Consider the following 18,711-nt stretch of genomic DNA (forward strand, 5'->3'; position numbering starts at 1 on the left):
CAAATTTGGAGCAGGTTACGAAAAGAACCCTGCAATTTTTAGCCCGAAATCCCAAATTTGGACCAGTATAACAAAGAAGACTTATTTTAAGAAAAGAAAACAAAAAAATGTAGAAACCATTCAACATCAGCTAATTCGTGCACAGTTCACGTGAACACTGCTATTTCAATAAAAGCATTGTGGTGAGCCATCCCACGGTGCGAACAATGACTAAGTCCACATTAGCATTTGCCGAACCTGTCAAATAATTCGACAGGCACTGGAAATACTAATGTGGACCTGCGAACCTGGCAACCAGGAAATTTGGGAGATTCGTAAAGCAGGAGCAAGTGGGGGTAGCGAATAAGAAAACTGGCATACGCTTTTGTCTATTGTTCCTCAAGGCCGCAGAAACGCCATACACAAGCTCCAAATGATTGCCAATAATTTTTTAGACGTCAGCAATCATACTAGTACTGTACACGGCGCGTGCATGAATGAGTAATTAAGGAACAAAATGTGCTGTGTCCCTGACAGCTAGTACTAATAGCCCCTGTCGCAGAAACGAGACGAGACGATCGAGACAAACTGCGTTCGATGCGAATGATAAACAAGATTCTTCTTTTTCTTTATTTGCTCATTAATGTGCGCGCTCTTCCGTGCCCGCTGTCTTCTTCTTTTTGTCTTCGGCGAGTTTCTATAGGTTCCGGCCCGCATGAAGTTATCTTCTCGTCATTGGAAACAACCTTCAAGTTTGTAGATATGTTGTATAGGTCTCCGAATGAGTTTTCCTTTGATTTTCAAAAGACAGGAGCGCGTCTTCCCCGTTGACTCCTGAATAAACTTCCATCACTTTAGCCAGGTTCCAGAGTGATTTAGGAGTGCGTGAACCAAGCAGTACGATATCTCCTCGGTTCACTCTCGTTGCTTGTTTACTTGCGTTAGCTTGCTCTCTCAGTTCTTTCAGATATTCTTTGTTCCATCTTTTCCACCAGTCTTTCGTGACCTTTTGTCGATTTCTCCAGATTTCTTCTATGTTGGCTTCGTGTTGATCTTCGTTATTGCCTAGAAGCCTGTATTTTCCACCTATTATGTCAGCCGGTACAATAGGTAGCGGCTCATCCGGTTCGCTGTATACATAAGTCAACAGTCTGTTATTAAGCACTGCTTCAACTTCAGCGGTGATTGTTTCCATCTCTTCTCTGGTTAGCAGTCTCTTTCCTATGACTTTCGTCATTGGTGATTTCATGCTTCGTATTATCCTTTCATAGAAGCCTCTCCGCCAAGGTGCTTGTTCGGCGATATACTTCCACTTTATTTGATCTCCTTGGCTAACTCTTGCAGAGACTTCTTCTTGTAATTCTTTGAGCATGCGATTGATTTCTCTGTTGGCCTTCTTGAACGTCCTTGCGTTGTCACTGTATATTTTGTGACGTAGGCCTCTTCTCGCAGTAAATCTTCTGAATGCATGTAGGAATGTGTCTGTCTTACAGTTGTCCACAAGTTCGAGATGTACAGCTCTCGTTGTTGTGCACATGAATACTGTGATGTACAGTTTTCTCGTGCCTTTCACTGCGTCCTTTATAAGCATCGGGCCTGCAAAGTCCACACCAGTCACTTCAAATGGTTGTCGCTCGTTGACTGTCGGCAGGAAGGGGTGCTGTTTCTTGCTGAATCGGTTTGGCGTCAAATCGTTGACACTTTAAACCATAGAGTTTCCTACAATACTTACTAGAGGGAACTCTGGCGCTAGTGTCTATGGGAGCTGCAATGCATCGCGCTTCAGCCAGCATGGGAATCATAGGTAGTACACGGATTTGTCTAAACTTCGTTCTTTCGGCTCCGTTTGGCTCCGCGTCGCCTGCATCCGCTTTGTCGCAAAACAAAGTTCAGCAAAAATCAGCAGTTTCACTTCACCACTTAAACTTCTTTAGGCTCACCGATTCAAATCTGGTCACGAAGTTCACAACGATCCATTCTTTTATCCGAAAGAAAACCAAAACATAGCAATAAACAAAGCCACAAGTGCGTTCGAAGCCCACAAGCACGAAGACTAGGCAAATCCGTGTACTACCCATCATTCCCATGGTGGCTGAACGATCGCAGCGCCAGAGTTCCCTCTAGGTCATTTTAGGAAACTATGCTTTAAACATCCGTGAATTACATTCTTCACCAGCTACCTTCCTTGGATTATCCAATACTTGGTTCTAAGCTGCGAAAGCGTTGCATTTACTCCTCCGAAAACGCGAGTTGATGAACATGTCGTACTAGCAGCTTCGTACCGGCCGTCCACTTTCGTAGCACAATTGGATGTTTTTCATTGTAGGTTAATCTGCTTTGAGACAGGCGACCCTTGTGTCTTATCAGCCCTTGGTCATCTTCGAAAACTTCCCTGCCATAAATGAACATCCTTGTTGTCTTAGTATTGTTGCTCTTGTTCAGTATGATATGTTCCCGTATTTGTCGTTGCTTTATTTTTGTTATCGTCGACTCTGCATTCTTCAGTTCCTCAAAGCTCAGATCTCCAATTATCCGTTTCTTCTTTCTTATAATCTGTATGTATCTCAGAACCCAAGCTGTTACCCTGAGCAATCGTATGTACGTTCCATACTTCTCCGCGTCGATCACTGCCGGAATTGGCATGCATGTGTTAGTTGCATAGCATTCACTACTTTTGACATTTTCTTCAGTCTTCGTCTTCACTGCAGTCCTGTTTTCCGTAACAAGCCACTTTGGACCATGCCACCATAGTTCCGACTGTATCAAACTCCTTGCGCTCACCCTTCTGGTCATGAGATCAGCGGGGTTCTCTTCACTTGCAATGTATTTCCACTCTGACAGCTTTGTTTTCTCTTTTATCTCCTTCACCCTATTTTCTACAAAGATGTCTAGTTTTTTCTGTCCATGTAACCAACTAAGAACAATGGTCGAGTCCATCCAATATCTTGTTTCGTCTATCTTCCTTACAAAGCCACTTCTGATGTATTCCGAGAGACGTGCCGACAGCAATGCAGCCATTAGCTCTAGTCGCGGCAACGACATTTGTTTCATTGGCGCTATTCGTCCTTTTGCAATGAGTATATCAGCCTCTTTTTCATTCTCATAGTCATTTATTAAGTAGGCTGCTGTTCCGTATGCGTATGGGCTTGCATCGGAAAACAAATGAAGTTCCGTGTGAATAGGTTTCCTCCTCTGTTTCACTTCAAGCCATCTTGTACACTGAATTCTTGAATGGATTCCAGCTCTTGAATCCATTTCCTCGACAACTCCGTTTCGACATCTGGCAGTGAGTCATCCCAAGACGTTCCTTTCCTCCACATGTTTTGTATTTCTCGCTTGGCTGTTACCGTGAATGGAGTGAAGACTCCCAGTGGATCGTATATTCTTGCTGTGAGCTGTAACATTTGCCTCTTCGTTAATGTACCGCTTGTATCGATGTCTTATTTCAAACGATGGTAGGTACAGTCCGTCTTCCTTGTAATTCCATCTGATGCCAAGCATCTTTATTTGGGTGGAAGTTCCGACGCTTGCATTTTCCTCTTCCTTCTTTATAGTTTGTTGTTATCGAGGCTCATTCGTATTAAACTTTCTCAAGGTCATTGACGCCTCTTGGAAAATCTCTTTTGACTCCCGGCAAGGTTTTTCGGCTTCTTCGGGTGATTCGGCTCCTATTATCACGTCGTCGACGTCGATGTTGCTCCTCAGCTGTTTTAATGGTCTCTGGAAACTTATCCTCCAACTTGCTGAGGTGGTGTTGCACTGTTGCTGCCAGCAGGAACGTACTCGGAGCTGTGCCAAACGTTACTCTTGACATTCGCCAAGTTACAACTCTTGCATCGCTTCCACTCTGAAGTCTGTCCCACCAAAGAAAACGCAGTGCGTCTCTGTCTTCCTCATGTACCAAAATTTGTAAGAATGCCTTTTCAATATCAGCTGTCATTGCAATGCGATGGTGTCTGAAGTTCATCAGCAGGTGCACAAGATCGCAATTAAGATTCGGTCCAGTTTCGAGGTTGTCGTTTAAAGATAACCCTTTTGTGGACGATGAGGACGCATCAAATACTATTCTTCTCTTTGTAGTTTGACGATCTTCCCTGATTACGGCTTGATGCGGCATATAGCAGCAGTGTGTCAGTGGTGCACTTTGGTCCTCGGCCACTTCTGCCACTCCCCTATTCAAATATTCTCTGATGGCACTGTCGTAACGCCGCATTATACTTTCGTCCTTCCGTAACCTTCGAGTGAGCAGTTTCAGTCTGGTCATTGCTACACTCTTGTTTTCATCAAGCTCCACGTTGTCTTTCCATGGAAGTCGTACCGAGTATCGCTTCTCTTTATACTTCAAGTGCCTGTTGAAGTACTCTATCACATCTTCTCTCTTTGCATCTTGCTCGGTGCCCTTTATGCCGATTGTTTCAATATCCCAGAAATGCCTTAGTTCTGTCTCTATGTCAGATTTGTCCACTTCAACGTGAAGTACCATAACGGTTGACCTTTTCATTAATGTTGCAGCTAACTTGGCTTTGCCCTAAACCGTCCAACCGAATATTTTCTCTGCTGCTGTCAACTTCTCTTCCAGTTTTCGAATGCCTCCGGTCATTATTTGCCAATACTGGTCTGATCCAACAAGGATTCCAATTTCCCTGATGTCTGTGCTTGTATAAAGGCCGTCAGCTAGCTTTAATCCATCGTCTTCGTACTTCTTCAGTGAGACAGGCAGGAATGGTATTCTTTCTCTTGATATTACATCAACTTGTAGTGCTTCCAACAGAACCGAATTCATAGTCCTTTCATCTTGTCCGCCTCCGAAAGAGCCTATCATCAGCCTTTCTTTTCCTTTGACCGGACAACCAAGTTTCTCCGATAAACTCTTCAGATTGAACGTTCTTTGGCTTCCGGTATCTAACAGACCAGACAATAGCATGACTTGTTTCTACCTTCTGCTAGTGCCACTGCAGTCTGCAGAAAAATACTTGATGATATGTTCATATATTGGCAGGTAGACTCTAGCCACCTTGCACGGCTGCTGTACATTGAGCTGTAAGTTCTTTTCTCTGACACATGGACGTTGCATGCCATTTCCCACATATTTTACACCTTATGCTTACCCTGCATATTTTGGCGGTATGTCGAGGCCTAGTGCAATGGAAACATCTATTTGACGCTTTTAGCTTCATTTTCTTCTCTTCATGCATCATAGTTTTCCTACAGTCATCCATAAGTGGGTGTTGATCTCACAAAATATGTAATACTTTGCGGCTGTACTCTGAAAATTAACTGTTCTTTTCTGTTGTCTACCGTCAGATTTGTTGCCGTAGCTTTCCTTCCGTTCTCCCGATTCCTCTCTGCACTCTACTTGATCTTCGATATATCTCATCAAACACCTCAGAGTGTCTTCACGATGTTTAGCTGCATTCTGGTCTTGCGTTGAAGATCTGCCGGCCAATTCTCTTTGTCTCAGCTGGAACCCCATGCGCATCTCCACAGGTAAAGATCTTTTCAATACCGGCAGGAGCATTGACGCATATGACTCGATTTTCACGCCTAAGGATTCCAGCCCACGTGTGTGCACTTGTACCTTGTCTGACAGTCTTCTTAAGCCTTCATAGTCGCTGCAGCTCGCTACTGTACTCAGGTTAGTTAGCTCTTTCATGTGCATTTCTACAAGCGCTTCGTCTTTTCCGTAACGCTGCTTGAGCAGATCGAAAGCTTTCATGTAGTTGCTGTCTGAAAATTGAAATCCCTCCACGGTAGCTGCTGCTCTCCCGGTTAGTGATGACAGAAGGTAGGTGAACTTCTGGTTCTCGTTTAAATCCGTTCTCACGTGAACAGCTGACTCAAACTGATGCCAAAACCTCTGCCACTTCCTCTTGTCGCCATCAAACTTCATTAGTTCTACCTTTGGGAGCTTTACGGCTGTTGCTTGCGGCACTTGCCTAGCACTGTCATTAGACGTGCCTTGCGTCCTCCCTGTCTCGCGCTGTTCTTGTCGGCAAAGGTACGCATTGATGTTGTGCAGAACGGTAATAATCTTCAGCTTGTACTCGGTTGTTTTCGCAAACTCTGATTCGGCTGTTTCCGGCGTTACAAACTCTTCCATCTGCTCGTCCACTTTCTTTAATATTTCTGCGATGCCTTTGATCTATTTTAACAAAACTTGAAATTCGGCGAGATGGTGCGTCCGTCCTGTCTATCTCGTCTTGTGAGTTGTCTGGTTTTCGCGCACAAAGTTTCCCATCAGCCTTTGATCTAGCTGGCTAGCAGCGATACCGCGGTGGGATCTTGATTCTCCTGAAGCTTCTTTTCTGCTTCGCTTGCTAGGTTTGTTATTTGAGTCCTCAGCGTTTTTCTTTTCTTTGAAATCACGTCTCGGTTCATTTTGGATAAATTAGGAACTGCTGGTCGCTTACATATTTCAGTGGCGAGTCTTCATCCGTGTCTGTGTCGTCCTCCGTGTATGTGCCGCTCTCAGCTGTCGATGTCCCGTCGCGCAGCCGTCGGTTCGCACTGGGTCCTCCTCTTCCGTCTTCTGTGGCCAGTCCTTCATCCTGGTATCCTGTGGCCAGTCGGAAGAGGAGCAGCCACTATCCTGGTCACGGCACCATGTCGCAGAAACGAGACGAGACGATCGAGACAAACTGCGTTCGATGCGAACGATAAACAAGATTCTTCTTTTTCTTTATTTGCTCATTAATGCGCGCGCTCTTCCGTGCCCGCTGCCTTCTTCTTCTTCTCCTTGTCTTCGGCGAGTTTCTATAGCCCCTTCTAAATCTCAGTATGCTTTTCCGCAGGACACCAGTGTACTGCGGCAAAAGTGGCTTAAAAAGCGTTCTGCACGCAATAAAACAAGCATCAGGAAAATTTGAGAACTACTGTCCTTTTCTATTGCGATAGCAACTATATGGACACTCTCGACGAGTTTTAGGGGCGAAGCTCCTTAAGCCGTGGGTCTGTCCTTCCTCTGTGACCGGTTTGTAACCACTCGTCAACGTCATCTTCTACTGCATACCAGAACGCACGCTTCTCACGACCTAGTATGCAGTTCTGGTATGCAGTAGCAGAAGAAGACGACGTTGACGAGTGACTCTCGTGCGTGTTTGCCTGTGTGGCATTCTTCTTTACTGCGCGCCTTCTGGTATGCAGTAGAAGAAGAAGACGACGTTGACGAGTGACACACTCGTGCGTGTTCGCCTGTGTGGTGTTCTTTCTTCTTTACTACGTCGTGGGTCTGTCCTTCCTCTGTGACCGGTTCGTAACCACCTAGTTGTACGACTCACTCAGCAGGTGGCGCTCGTGTAAGTGATGTCACGATGACGTCACTCGCACGTGACCGACGCAATAAAAGGCAATCGCTCTTGACGCGCTTCCTCTTTCGCAGCGAGTCACCGGATGGAGCAGGTGGCTGTAGACAGTAGACGAACAAAATAAAAGAACAAAATAAAAGTTGATTTGTATATACGCACACAGTCTTTCTTAATGATGTAATGGGTGAACTTTCACGGGATGATCTCCCCCTCTTGAGCTTCGCCCACTTATCATTCACTCCGTGGATATGGTGTCATTCTTTTGCCATCATCTCCCATATAAAGTCCAAATTGATAACATATCCCTGTGCATAGTATGTTCTACCACGGGTAAAAGCACGCGAATGCGGGCGACGAACGCGGCTCAAGCAGATATCAAACGAGCCAGTCCATCTCCGTCGCTCGGAGGGCGTATGCGATAACACCACTCAGCTCGGGAAGCCTGCCATCAAAGCATAGAGGAAACGCCCCGCCCGTCTTGAACGAGCATGAAAAGACGCGAGAGGGGGGCAGGGGGGCTGTCGCTCGAGTAGCAACTTTGAACTTTGATTCTAAGGTCACGCTTGCGATCGCTGGCGCGCGCACTATCTCGGCAGCCATCAGCGGGCAGCTCGTATATCCTGCTACGTGCTGCGCTCTCAGTGCGAAGACACTGTGCAGAAAGACAATCTTTCCCTGGAGCGGCCGTATTCTCTTACACCCACATTTTGTAGAGTTACGCAAGATCGGATACAAAAGACTTTGCTGCCAGCCTCACTTTGTATAAGATTACAATTTGTCGCTATCGCATTCATTGCTTCGTCCTTGCGGTAAAACTGGCTTTCTTTTTTATTTTGTGAGGAATTAGGGTTAGGGTCAGCGCGTCTGTATTGGATGATGATGCCCACGCTGCAGATGACCAACGTGGCCTCCATTTCTTGCTCAAATTTGCGCAACTGGGAAAGTTTTAAGCCTGGTCGGGCATTTTGGCGCAGCGTGGCGCAATTTTAACCAATTTCACGGTTTTGGCTACGCTTGGTGCAAAAATAAGGAATTGTATCAAATTGGCGCAATTGGCGCAGCTGTTGCATCCCTGTAAGTAGTGAATAGTAAAGGTTGCAGAATTTTAGAGTTTACTTAAAAAGCCAGTTGCCTTTAAAAAACTGAAAACACTACACAATGGAATAAGTGGGTCATCTCCTTGAATTAGACCAGGGTCCAAGGGTAGGCGGTGCTTGTATAGTTTGCCAAAATATCTCAGTCATTGTGTTGCAATATAAGCGCATGTGATTAGCAGGGGCGTAGCCAGAAATTTTTTTCGGGGGGGGGGGGGGGGGTTCAACCATACTTTATGTATGTTCGTGCGTGCGTTTGTATGTGTGCGTGTATATATACGCAAGCAAAACTGAAAAATTTCGGGGGGGGGGGGGGGTTGAACCCCCCAATCCCCCCCCCCCCTTGGCTACGCCCCTGGTGATTAGGATATGTATGACTGTTAATGGCTCCTGGCATTTTTCGCATGTTCCTTTCGAAGCAGGTGCGTGTGCCCTATGCGGAGTCTGTATATTATAACTTTAATAAAACATTCTTGATGACGATGTTTTCCATTCACTAATTAAGGGCTCAACTACATGTAGCTTATTACAGTGAAACTTCACCTGAACGAACTTCAAGGTACCCCAGGAAAAAAGTTTGTTAAAGTGAAAGTTCGCTGAACTAAACAGCTGATGTTGCAACTTATCAGGAGCTAAAGAAAGCATTAATTGTTAAAATGAAATTTGAACCCTTTTAATTACAATGATGCTTATTTGAATGTGAATTTCTGCATATTTATCATGTTTTGAAAAATGTAGTAGTCTTTTGCTGCACTTGTGCACTTAAGACTGCAGAGGTCATGAATTGGGTCACTGCATCCAAGCTCTCATTAACCTTTTCCGGCACAACACTCTGCTAGGCAGAAAAGGACTTCACTTTTTCCATGTACATCAGTGCTTCTTTAGCCGAAATTCTTGGTGCTTGCTCTACAAGGGTCACTTCTTCCTCCCCCTCTTCTTCCTGAGGTAGGACGCTCGCTACGATCAGATAGAGTGGCGCATGCCTCAACGCAAGAGTCAAAGGTGACATAGTCCTAAAAACGCAAAGCGCTCTCTGTACCCAGTCTTTCAGAGAATTTATGATCAATAGGACGTGAGGGGCATTGGATGGTGTTGCAGAATATGTTTGTAGAACTGAAATGCGTTAACACTGCGCCCAATGGCACTTCGACGGGGGATTTGAAAAAAGCTCATACAACTGAATAGTTAGTTTGAAGTCTGTTCAAGTGGTATTTTACTGTATTGTTGCAGCTGTCCCATTGTTCTTGCCATTTTGATAACAAAGCTGGCTATCTTTTGAAGGAATTTGTCTTCTCGTCCCTGGTTTCTGTGCCACCAGAGAAGCACCTTCATCGGCCTTTTCACTGCCTGGTAGCCCCGTGTGACTGGGCACCCCGCAAAAGCAGATAGTCGTAGCCTCACTATAATTACCTTATTTAAAATATCGCTGAGTAAAGGTTCACATTCTGATTTCAAATGCAGGGCTTTTAATGCACTTAAGGGGTCAGTGCATATCACTGATTTCTTGTGTTAACCAGTGATGACTTTTTTCACTGCTTCCAATAAGGCATAAACTCCAGCTGTGGAAATGGAGATACATAGGGACAGATTATTAACTGCACTTTCCCCTGTCACGATTCCTATACCCACGTGGTTCTTTGTTTTAGAGCCACCTGTGTAATTTTCAGTGTAGTCTAATTTTTTTTTCCTGAAGGGCATGGAATTCTTGTTTTAAGTGTTCTCACGGGGTGTCTCTCTTCTTCAGATGGATTAGGAAAAAGTCGCAAAGCTGTGGCGAGCCATGGAGGTAGTCTGGGTGGTTTCTTAGCCACACTGAGTGTCTCATCAGAAACACCATATGTTTAGGATATGTTCTTCAAACCGTAGAATCAGTGGTTTAATTGAGTGTAGTTTGTTTGAACAGCATAAGCATGAGCTGCGTGTCGTGGTAATGTCTTGACACATGTGCTGGGGTGACGACCTTATTTAGAAGGTAGGTCAGGGTTAGTAATACCCTTTGCCGACACAGAGAAGGTTTGTTACAGTCCACATAAAGACTCTGCACCGGCAATACGAATAAAGTCATGCTTCAGCAAATATGCATACCTTGCTAAAAGGAATCTCACGATAAATGGAACCCCTTCAAATTCCACTTCAGGGGAGACCACTGTGCTGGCAACTACCCAGCTTGTTAACAAAATCTGACAATCATAAATGCAAACTCCAGAGATTTTTTTCACCATGTGGTGGAACTAATGCTGCTTTTATGCTCCTGAGACGCTCCTGTCATCGGACCGACAGTGGAAATACTCAGCAAATGGGAGAATAACTTTATATAAGCAAACGAGCATTACACCAAAACCGAAACCCGGCTGAGCAGTACACTCAGACCTCATTATAACAAAGTCACATCTGCCACGAAAATAATTTCGTTATATCCGAAAATTCGTTAAACATTTATTGGTAACTATGACAAGACTATTCTTCATTTACTTCGTTATAACCGATAATTCGTTATATTGAGGTTTGAGTGTACTGGCTTCGTGCAAGGCATTCCAGAACCATCAGCATGTAGTATGAACACTGTGAAAGCCGCAGAGAGCAGACACTCAGTGGAAAGGTGACCATGCTGTATCAGCCGTACCATGTCCGTCACTGACCCTGCCATGTGCACAAGCTCCTCAGAGCTGACACACACTGAGGCCAACTATACTCGGCTATAACTTTTCTTGGCAGCACTGTGGAAGCTACAGAACTGAAACGCACATGCGCCAAGAAATAGTACCTATTTTTGTTTTCCAATTTTCAGAGTTAGCTAGCTCGAATAAATAAAGCTTTCTTCATTACAGAAATAAAACAAGCATGGGAGGCAGCTGGTGAAAAAAAAAACATTATTGTAGACTTCAAGTTTTTCCTTTTTTCATTTCTCGGACAGCACCACGTTTTCCACACGCATGTTCTCACAGTAAACATGGCATCCTCAATGCCAGCTGGACCATGTGCGGTAGCAAACACACCGTTTTGTTTTCTGAGAAAGATAACTGCCCACTGTCAAGATAAGTTGTCGACGAGTATAGAATCGCAATTCCTCTTCGATGAAGTAGAACGCACTTGTTTAGTTATGTGCTTGCCTGGCTGCACATTCCACCGCCAGATGGCACCACCTGTCCTAGCCACTTCAGCTCAAGTTCGTAGCTGCTGGGATCGGGTAAAATGCAGCAGACAAACTAAAGCTTTCCGATATTGTTACGAGAAGAGTATACAAGTTTACGGATCGCGGCTTTTGACATTGGGTCAATAGGATTGATGAAACTTAATATAAGCCAAGTACGAGCCACCTTTCGCAGGATGTGCAGCTTACCGTGTAGAGATAGACACAGTCACTGTGGTCCTGGTGAAAGTTATGGAAAGTGTTTCCATACGGTAAAGTTTGCGCATGTGCACTTTTCATTCAGTACTGCATTACCGTACTTTCCATGTGGTAAACAGTCACTGCTAGTTAAAACAGTAATATTGAGACGAAGGGTAATCGCTAGCTGCAAGTATATAGTGGCTGTTACGGTAAAAGGTGGATAGCGAAACGGTGCATCGTCTGCTACAGCACTTCCGGTTCACTGAACCTTCAAGGCTCAGCTCTTCACTGCTTCAAGTTGTGTGCGGTTCAGTGTAATCGTGAAGGAGGCAAGATAACTGGTAACAACCGCGTTGCAGAAAGTACGTGTTTTCTCCCCAATTACACTGAACGACAAACACCTTGAAACAGCGAAGAGCTAGGCATCGAACCAGAAGACATCATTTTGCTATCCACCTATTATACGGGGAATCATGTGCTGCCCACAATGCAACACCACTTGCCACCCTTCACACGCCCGCCCACAGGGAACTGAAAATAACACGCCCAACCAATGAAGTGCAGGTCAAACAAACACGATCGTTGCCTTATGGACAGCAGACAGTGCCTTGTGGACAGCCCCTCGGTTCAGTCACTTTCGTCGCTTTGTCATAAATGGTGTTACACACACACAATGTTGCCAATAATTGTGGAAAGCCAGGTGGGCGACTCAAGGCAATAAAATTCACTTGCAAACAATCTGCGTATCTCTCCAGCCTGTTTCCAGCACAAATGGCGGAAATGTGCAAAGGAACGTACCCAGCGAATTTCATTGAGCTCCAGAGATCTATTGATCTCGAAAAATCGCCGGAGTTGGCCTTTAAGACACGAGCAGGCTTGACTTAATCACCCCTGTAGTCACTGTCAGTTTTCTTCCTTTTTCGACGTTTTAGTGGCTTTTGTCGAATTTAGGCATGTAACAACTTGCCCAACACTTTCGAACACTTTTGAACTTAATCAAGGGTTCGGCATGTAGAATGAGAGGCACACAAAAGTGAACTTGACAGCTGCGCTATAATCAACTGCCTGTGCAGCATTCCAGTGCAGAGCCTGGTTGATCCCTTCTCATCAAACAGGCCACACAGGTCTTGCCAAAAGGTGGCGCTCAGTGCAACAGAAAATGCTAATTCAATTAAGAAAGAGCTTGTCTGTGGAGTCCCTTTTTTCTTTACTGTTCAGAGGCCGCAATCACTGAGCCACTGGACTCGCCTGTGTACTTGTCATTACTGCTGTTCCACATTGTTTAAATATTCGCACAGAACAGATTCAACACCACAGGGGATTTTGCCAAGTGAACTATTTTGCTGCAAAGCTTGAAAATTATCTCTTTAGTGCAGTAACACTTTTGTTTGGGCTAGTTAGTGTCATAATGCATGGCTGGACTAAAAACACGGACAAGGAATAGATGTACACAGGACGGGCGCAAACTTCCAGCTTTATTGCGGAATGCCAAGTGTACAAGTGTTTGTACTTTTGTTATTATTGTTGCTGTGCCACAGGCCCGCTGGTTCTTTTAGTGTATTGATTAGTATTTAGTGTATTGTACTCTTGCTCTCATCAATGATTTGATGTTTCTTTTGCCCCTCCTGCTTGGACCATAATGTTGGTCCGCAGCATATTCAAAGGCCAACTGCAATGAAATTTCACTCGGCCAGAATTGGCTCGGAATGCACAGCATATGATGGGTAAGTAATGAGAATGACAGTGAAAAACCTTGCAGTCATGTATTTAGTTTATAAAGGTTCTCTAATTGTCACAAGACGATGCAAAGCGCTAGCTGTGTGGCCGGGCAAATGGTACACAAATGGAAATTTCGTAAAATTTCGCAGAACTTCTTGCAGATTTTCTGCGTGACGCCCCTTTACGAGCGGCTCATTGAGAAGAGAGACTGTTGTAGTACGATGCCAACGTAGGCTACTGGAACACGCACGTCACGGCCAGGACCAGCTTTCAGACTTTTCCAAAAAACGTAAAGCTGGGGGTTATTGCAGTGAGGCTAAAGGAATGTGAGCTATTGGAGAGTGCGGGGGTTTGCACGGCGCACTTCAATGACAACTTTGGGTATGACCATTCTCTTCGCCCACATCCCGTCGAAAATGAAAAGAATGTTGAATCCTAACGCAGTGCCCTCAATACTTGGCCACTGCAAGCCAAACAGTGGGATGCCCCAACCAGGACAAGCGCCAGTGGCTAGAGGTATTTGTATTAGTTTTAGTATAGCATCAAGCTATCCTAAAGAGATTTGGTATAGCGTAAAATCGTTAAAACAAAGACTCCCCACAAGGCGCTTAACTTCGCTGCACCATCTACGCACGAGTAGCCAAAGCAAGAAAGTTGGACAAAAATGTAGCGCTTGGTACACCTGACGCTGTTAGTGGGTTACAAAACAATGGAAGCATGTAAACGATTTTTATGAAAACAAATTGTGCTACATTAGGTTTAACATAAAAGCTTTGGGCGCAGTCGCACAAGTGTTTACAGAAATGCAGGGATGCCTTCGTTAGACATGGGAGTGTGCCAAACCAAGCATCGGTATCAAAAACCATGCAGTCTTACCACCCATAGTCTATCAAGAACCCCAGTTCTCCCACAACAGCAGGACTAGACGATAGGTGCAAAGCGGCTGGCTGTTGTTGTGTTGTGCTAATTAAAAGCTGTTGTCTTCCGTTTGTTAAACTAAGCTGGTTTCCTCCCTTCTAGCAGTATGGCATGCAGATTCCTGTGTGGCCAGGAAACTTGCGGAAGGTTTTGTAGAAGGAAACAGATTGTAACAAAGTGAATACAATTTGTGGCAAAAAGAGAGCTAAACTTAGCCAGTAGATTGAACAGGAAGCCTGTGTAATTTGAAAAGCAGGCAGAACTACTTTTATTACACTTTCTGCGCTCAGTCAAGGAAGGAAGAGGAGCGCAAAGGAACTGTAATAAAACCCTACCATGCGCAGTGGTATGGCACAAAATTTAGAATATAGAAGCACACACGTAAGGGTAGACCTGGGACGAAGTGACACAGTAGCACGCGGATACACCCAACTCCTATTAAAACATTTGGGCAAACGACCTGAAAACATACAGCACACGTGTTGAATCGAAATGAACTTAATCTCGGAGTTGTCATCACTCCTGTAAAGGTCGCTGTGTTCACTATCGGAAGGAACTACGTGGCCATGAAGCGTTTAGGGCCTATTTCCATTTCTGACCAAAAGAAACCCTATGCGCAGTCAGCCACAAAAGTGTATGGACTATGCAAGCGAGTGGCCAAGAGCCTCTTCGGCAACATTTCCGCTACGTCAGTGGCGATTGACAGCGACGCTACGCACAAGACGCGATGAGCTGGCTGAGTGCAAATGTTTTCCACCCTTCACTTCTTAACGCGACGTGTTCTTCGGCAGCCGTGGCTACAAGCTTCTGTCTCCCGAGAGCAGCAGTCTATCAGCATAATTTATCAGTCGCAATCTTTCTCACAAAGTGATATCTACCCAACAGCACAAAGTTCGAATCATGCCGCGATAGCTTTGATTCTGCTATCAAAGTACAAGTGTGAGGCTCATACCGCAGATAAGCACTTTGCGTGCGCGGCAGTAGAAAATTGACATCATCATCAGCCTGACTACACGAACTGCAGGGCAGCAAACGCTTCCCCCAATCAAGCCGGTCCTGTGCTTGCTGCTGCCACGTTACACTGCGTACTTCTCATCTGCCCACCTAACTTTCAGTCTCGCGATTTCTTCTTGATTTTCGACTAAGATGTCCTTAACAGTCGTTTGTTCCCTGACCCACTCTGCTCTCTTCTTGTCCCTTAAGGTTACATCTACAGTCGAGCCCGACTATATCGAACCCGTTTATATCAAATTATCCCGTATATCGAACAATTTCTAAACACGGTAAATTTACATTGAGAATATATAGCAAAAGTTACTGTTACATCGAACGAAAATAGCAACGACAACCGATATATCAAACTCCATGTGCCTCAAAAGTGCTCCAGCAAGTTAGCTTTCCCTCGCGGTGGCGGGGAAAACTGCCGGCGCCACCCTAGAAAAAGTGGTTTAGACCCGGTTGTGCATGGGCGAACACCCCCCTGCAAGAAATGATCCTGGCCCGCTCGCAGCGCTTACAGCCAATCAGAGGCCGTCGTGCTTTCTCCGAGGCGCGGAGGCGGTAGAAGTGAGCGCCATTTTTTCTTTCTTTATGCTTGTGTGCCTGCTGCTGCCTGTTTTCCTCGAGTCCTCATTCAGCGTGGTCCGTGCTGGTGGTGTTGCCTGTTGGTGCTCTGTGAACTTTATTGGCGTGCTGTCGTCATGGCTTGTGCAAAGAGGCAGAATTTGCCGTTCGCCGCGAAACTCGAAATCATAAATCATAAATCGTGGGCAGATGTCACGGAGACGATCCAGAACTGCTTTAGGCATGCCGGCTTCCGCATGCCTGGTGATGACACCCCAAATTCCGATGACAGCACTGAAGACACCGCAGCTGTTTCTGCCGAAGTTTGGAGCGAGCTGGCAGAGTTCCCGGGAGCTATCGACGGATCGGCATTCGACGAGTTTGTCAGTGCGGACGATGATGTCACCATCATGGGTGAGCTACAAGATGAGGACTACGTTGCAGACGTCATGCCGACCACGAGCCAAAGCGACAGCAATAAGGAAATTGACGATGGCCCATTGCCTACATCCTCCGAAGTGATTAGTGCACTTGCGTTGGTCCGGCGCTATTGCGTGAATGTGGAAGGTTGCGGCCTCAGCTGCTTTGACTCGTTGGACAACGTGGAGGCGTGCGTGCTGTAGCAGGCAGCGAAGTCGTTGACACAGAAGAAAATCCAGGACTATTTTGTTCCAAAGTAGGGCACGCAAGTAAGCCACCATATTAATAAAGTACTTTTCTTATTGTTATGTGCCTTTGTGTCATTAAATCCTGTAGCGGGCCTATATCGAATTATGCCATATATCGAACTAATAAACGTTTTTTGGCGAGTTCGATATACCCGGGTTCAACTGTACTACTTTCCTTTCCATTGCTCGCTGCGTGGTCCTCAGTTTAAGTTGAACCCTCTTTGTAAGCCTCCAGGTTTCTGCTTTGTAGGTAAGTACCGGCTAAGTCCTTCAATAGCTTTTCTGGTCACGAAACTGCCGCCTCAGTTTAATATAAAGCTTAGAAGTACTTGTTGCTGGGCTAGTTGGTTCATCGAAATGAGGGAAAAAAAACTAGACGCCAAAACACCGAAAGAAGCACGAAGAAGCACAGGGAAAGAGCGCCACTCACAACTGGTTTATTCTGAGAAGAAACGCAGAAAATATATATGCCACGCCACACATGCGCACTGCATCAGCTACTCACTACACATCAAAAAATACACGAGGTCAATAGAAAGGCATAGCTAATCAAGCAACGACGAGCAAAATTCAAACTCTGACATGCGCAAAACCACTGATGTGTCACTTACACACAAATTGCCTTTCTTCTTTATCCAAAAAGCTTCCATTAATTCCCGGGCCAGAGCATCTGAGCTTTTGGCAAGAACGGAAACGCTTGAAAACCTTTCTTTCCCTGTGCTTCTTCGTCCTTCTTTCGGTGTCTTGTTTTTTTACCTCATTAATATAAAGCTAGTTGTGGCTGCTAGGGGCGGCACAGTAAAAGAGCGGCCACCGTAGGCGACGCTCGTATTTTCTTTTCTTCTCTGGTACCTCATGGCCAAAAGCCCCGCTGTTTTTAGACAATATTTACATGCTATTTTGTCGTAGCAATTATACCAACTAAACTTGGAATTTCTGAGAATGTTTCTTACCGAAGATAAGGCGCATACAAAAAGTAAAGAATCTCAACTTTAGCTGGAGGCTCAATGTGCCAGCAGACATCATTCTGCAGAGAAGCGAGGTACCATCTGTAAGGCATTATGTGCACTTTGTTGATGGGACTGCTGATGATGATGAATTATGGCTGAGCTATAATTACTCGTCATCAATGGGTAGGAAGCTATAAACGACCCACTAGTTCCGTAATTCGCACTGTCTGACGCCCAGTTGTTATTTCACTCTCCCACCACGCTCGATAACATATGTTAACGCAAGAGAGAGGGAAATAACTTTATTGAGACCCTGACGAAATGAATCATGGGGGCTTTATGGGCTACCTTGGCAACCAATAGAAGTGCTCTTGTGAGGAACCCACTAAGCTATAAATCATAATTTTTGTGAGGTACGGAAGCAGCCACCATGCCTTTTTTCGTCATTCTGTGGAGAACCATGGTACCCGCTATACACCTGTAAGGCATTATGTGCACTTTGTTGATGCTGTGCCTGATGACAAAGAATTGTGGCAGAGCCCTTTGCAATGGGTTGTAAGCATTCAACAACCCACTCGTTGTGCGATTTGGATTGTGTGACGCCTGGTTACAGAATTCGCATTGTGCGACGACTGGTTGTTATTTCACTCTTCTACCATGCTATATCACATATGTTAATGTGGTTCACTAGTAATCATATTTGTAGCGCAAAAAAACCAGACGTAGACACAAGTAAGGAACACATACACAGGACGGGCGCTAGTCCGTCCTGTGTATCCTATGTCTGCTTTTTTGCGCTACAAATATGATTACTAGTGATTCAAACCAACTAGCCCGCATCACCGCCTTAATGTGGTTCCTTCCCGACATGAAGCCTGTATAGGGCCTTTTTGCAAAGCAGCTTGAAGCACTGGCATGGATCTGAGGTAGAATACTGGACTCCCACGCAGAGGGCCCAGGTTCGAACCCCGTTCCATCCTCAATGTTTTTGCTTATTTCGTTTTTTTCTTAAATCGCGCGATAGCGGTTACAGACACCGGCGGCGGCGGCAGACAACAATGGCCATTGGAATGATCTCATAACAGTCTTCACTGTAAAAAACCTTTGAAGTTACTGTGATGCGCTGTAGAGAGAACGAGACATAAGCGGCATTACCATTAAATGCCGACAACCTGAGCTCAAGGT

The 18,711-nt window shown here is 45.2% G+C and overlaps 1 protein-coding gene across 1 annotated transcript in view; it reads right to left on the bottom strand.

Annotated features, from left to right (window-relative positions):
- Window positions 1-18,711, bottom strand: part of LOC119394545 (alpha-1,3-mannosyl-glycoprotein 2-beta-N-acetylglucosaminyltransferase) — a 148,987-nt gene that overhangs the window by 115,428 nt on the left and 14,848 nt on the right. The window lies entirely within an intron of this gene.

This window comes from Rhipicephalus sanguineus, chromosome 5 (assembly GCF_013339695.2).
Source record: "Rhipicephalus sanguineus isolate Rsan-2018 chromosome 5, BIME_Rsan_1.4, whole genome shotgun sequence".
Lineage (NCBI taxonomy): Eukaryota > Metazoa > Arthropoda > Arachnida > Ixodida > Ixodidae > Rhipicephalus > Rhipicephalus sanguineus.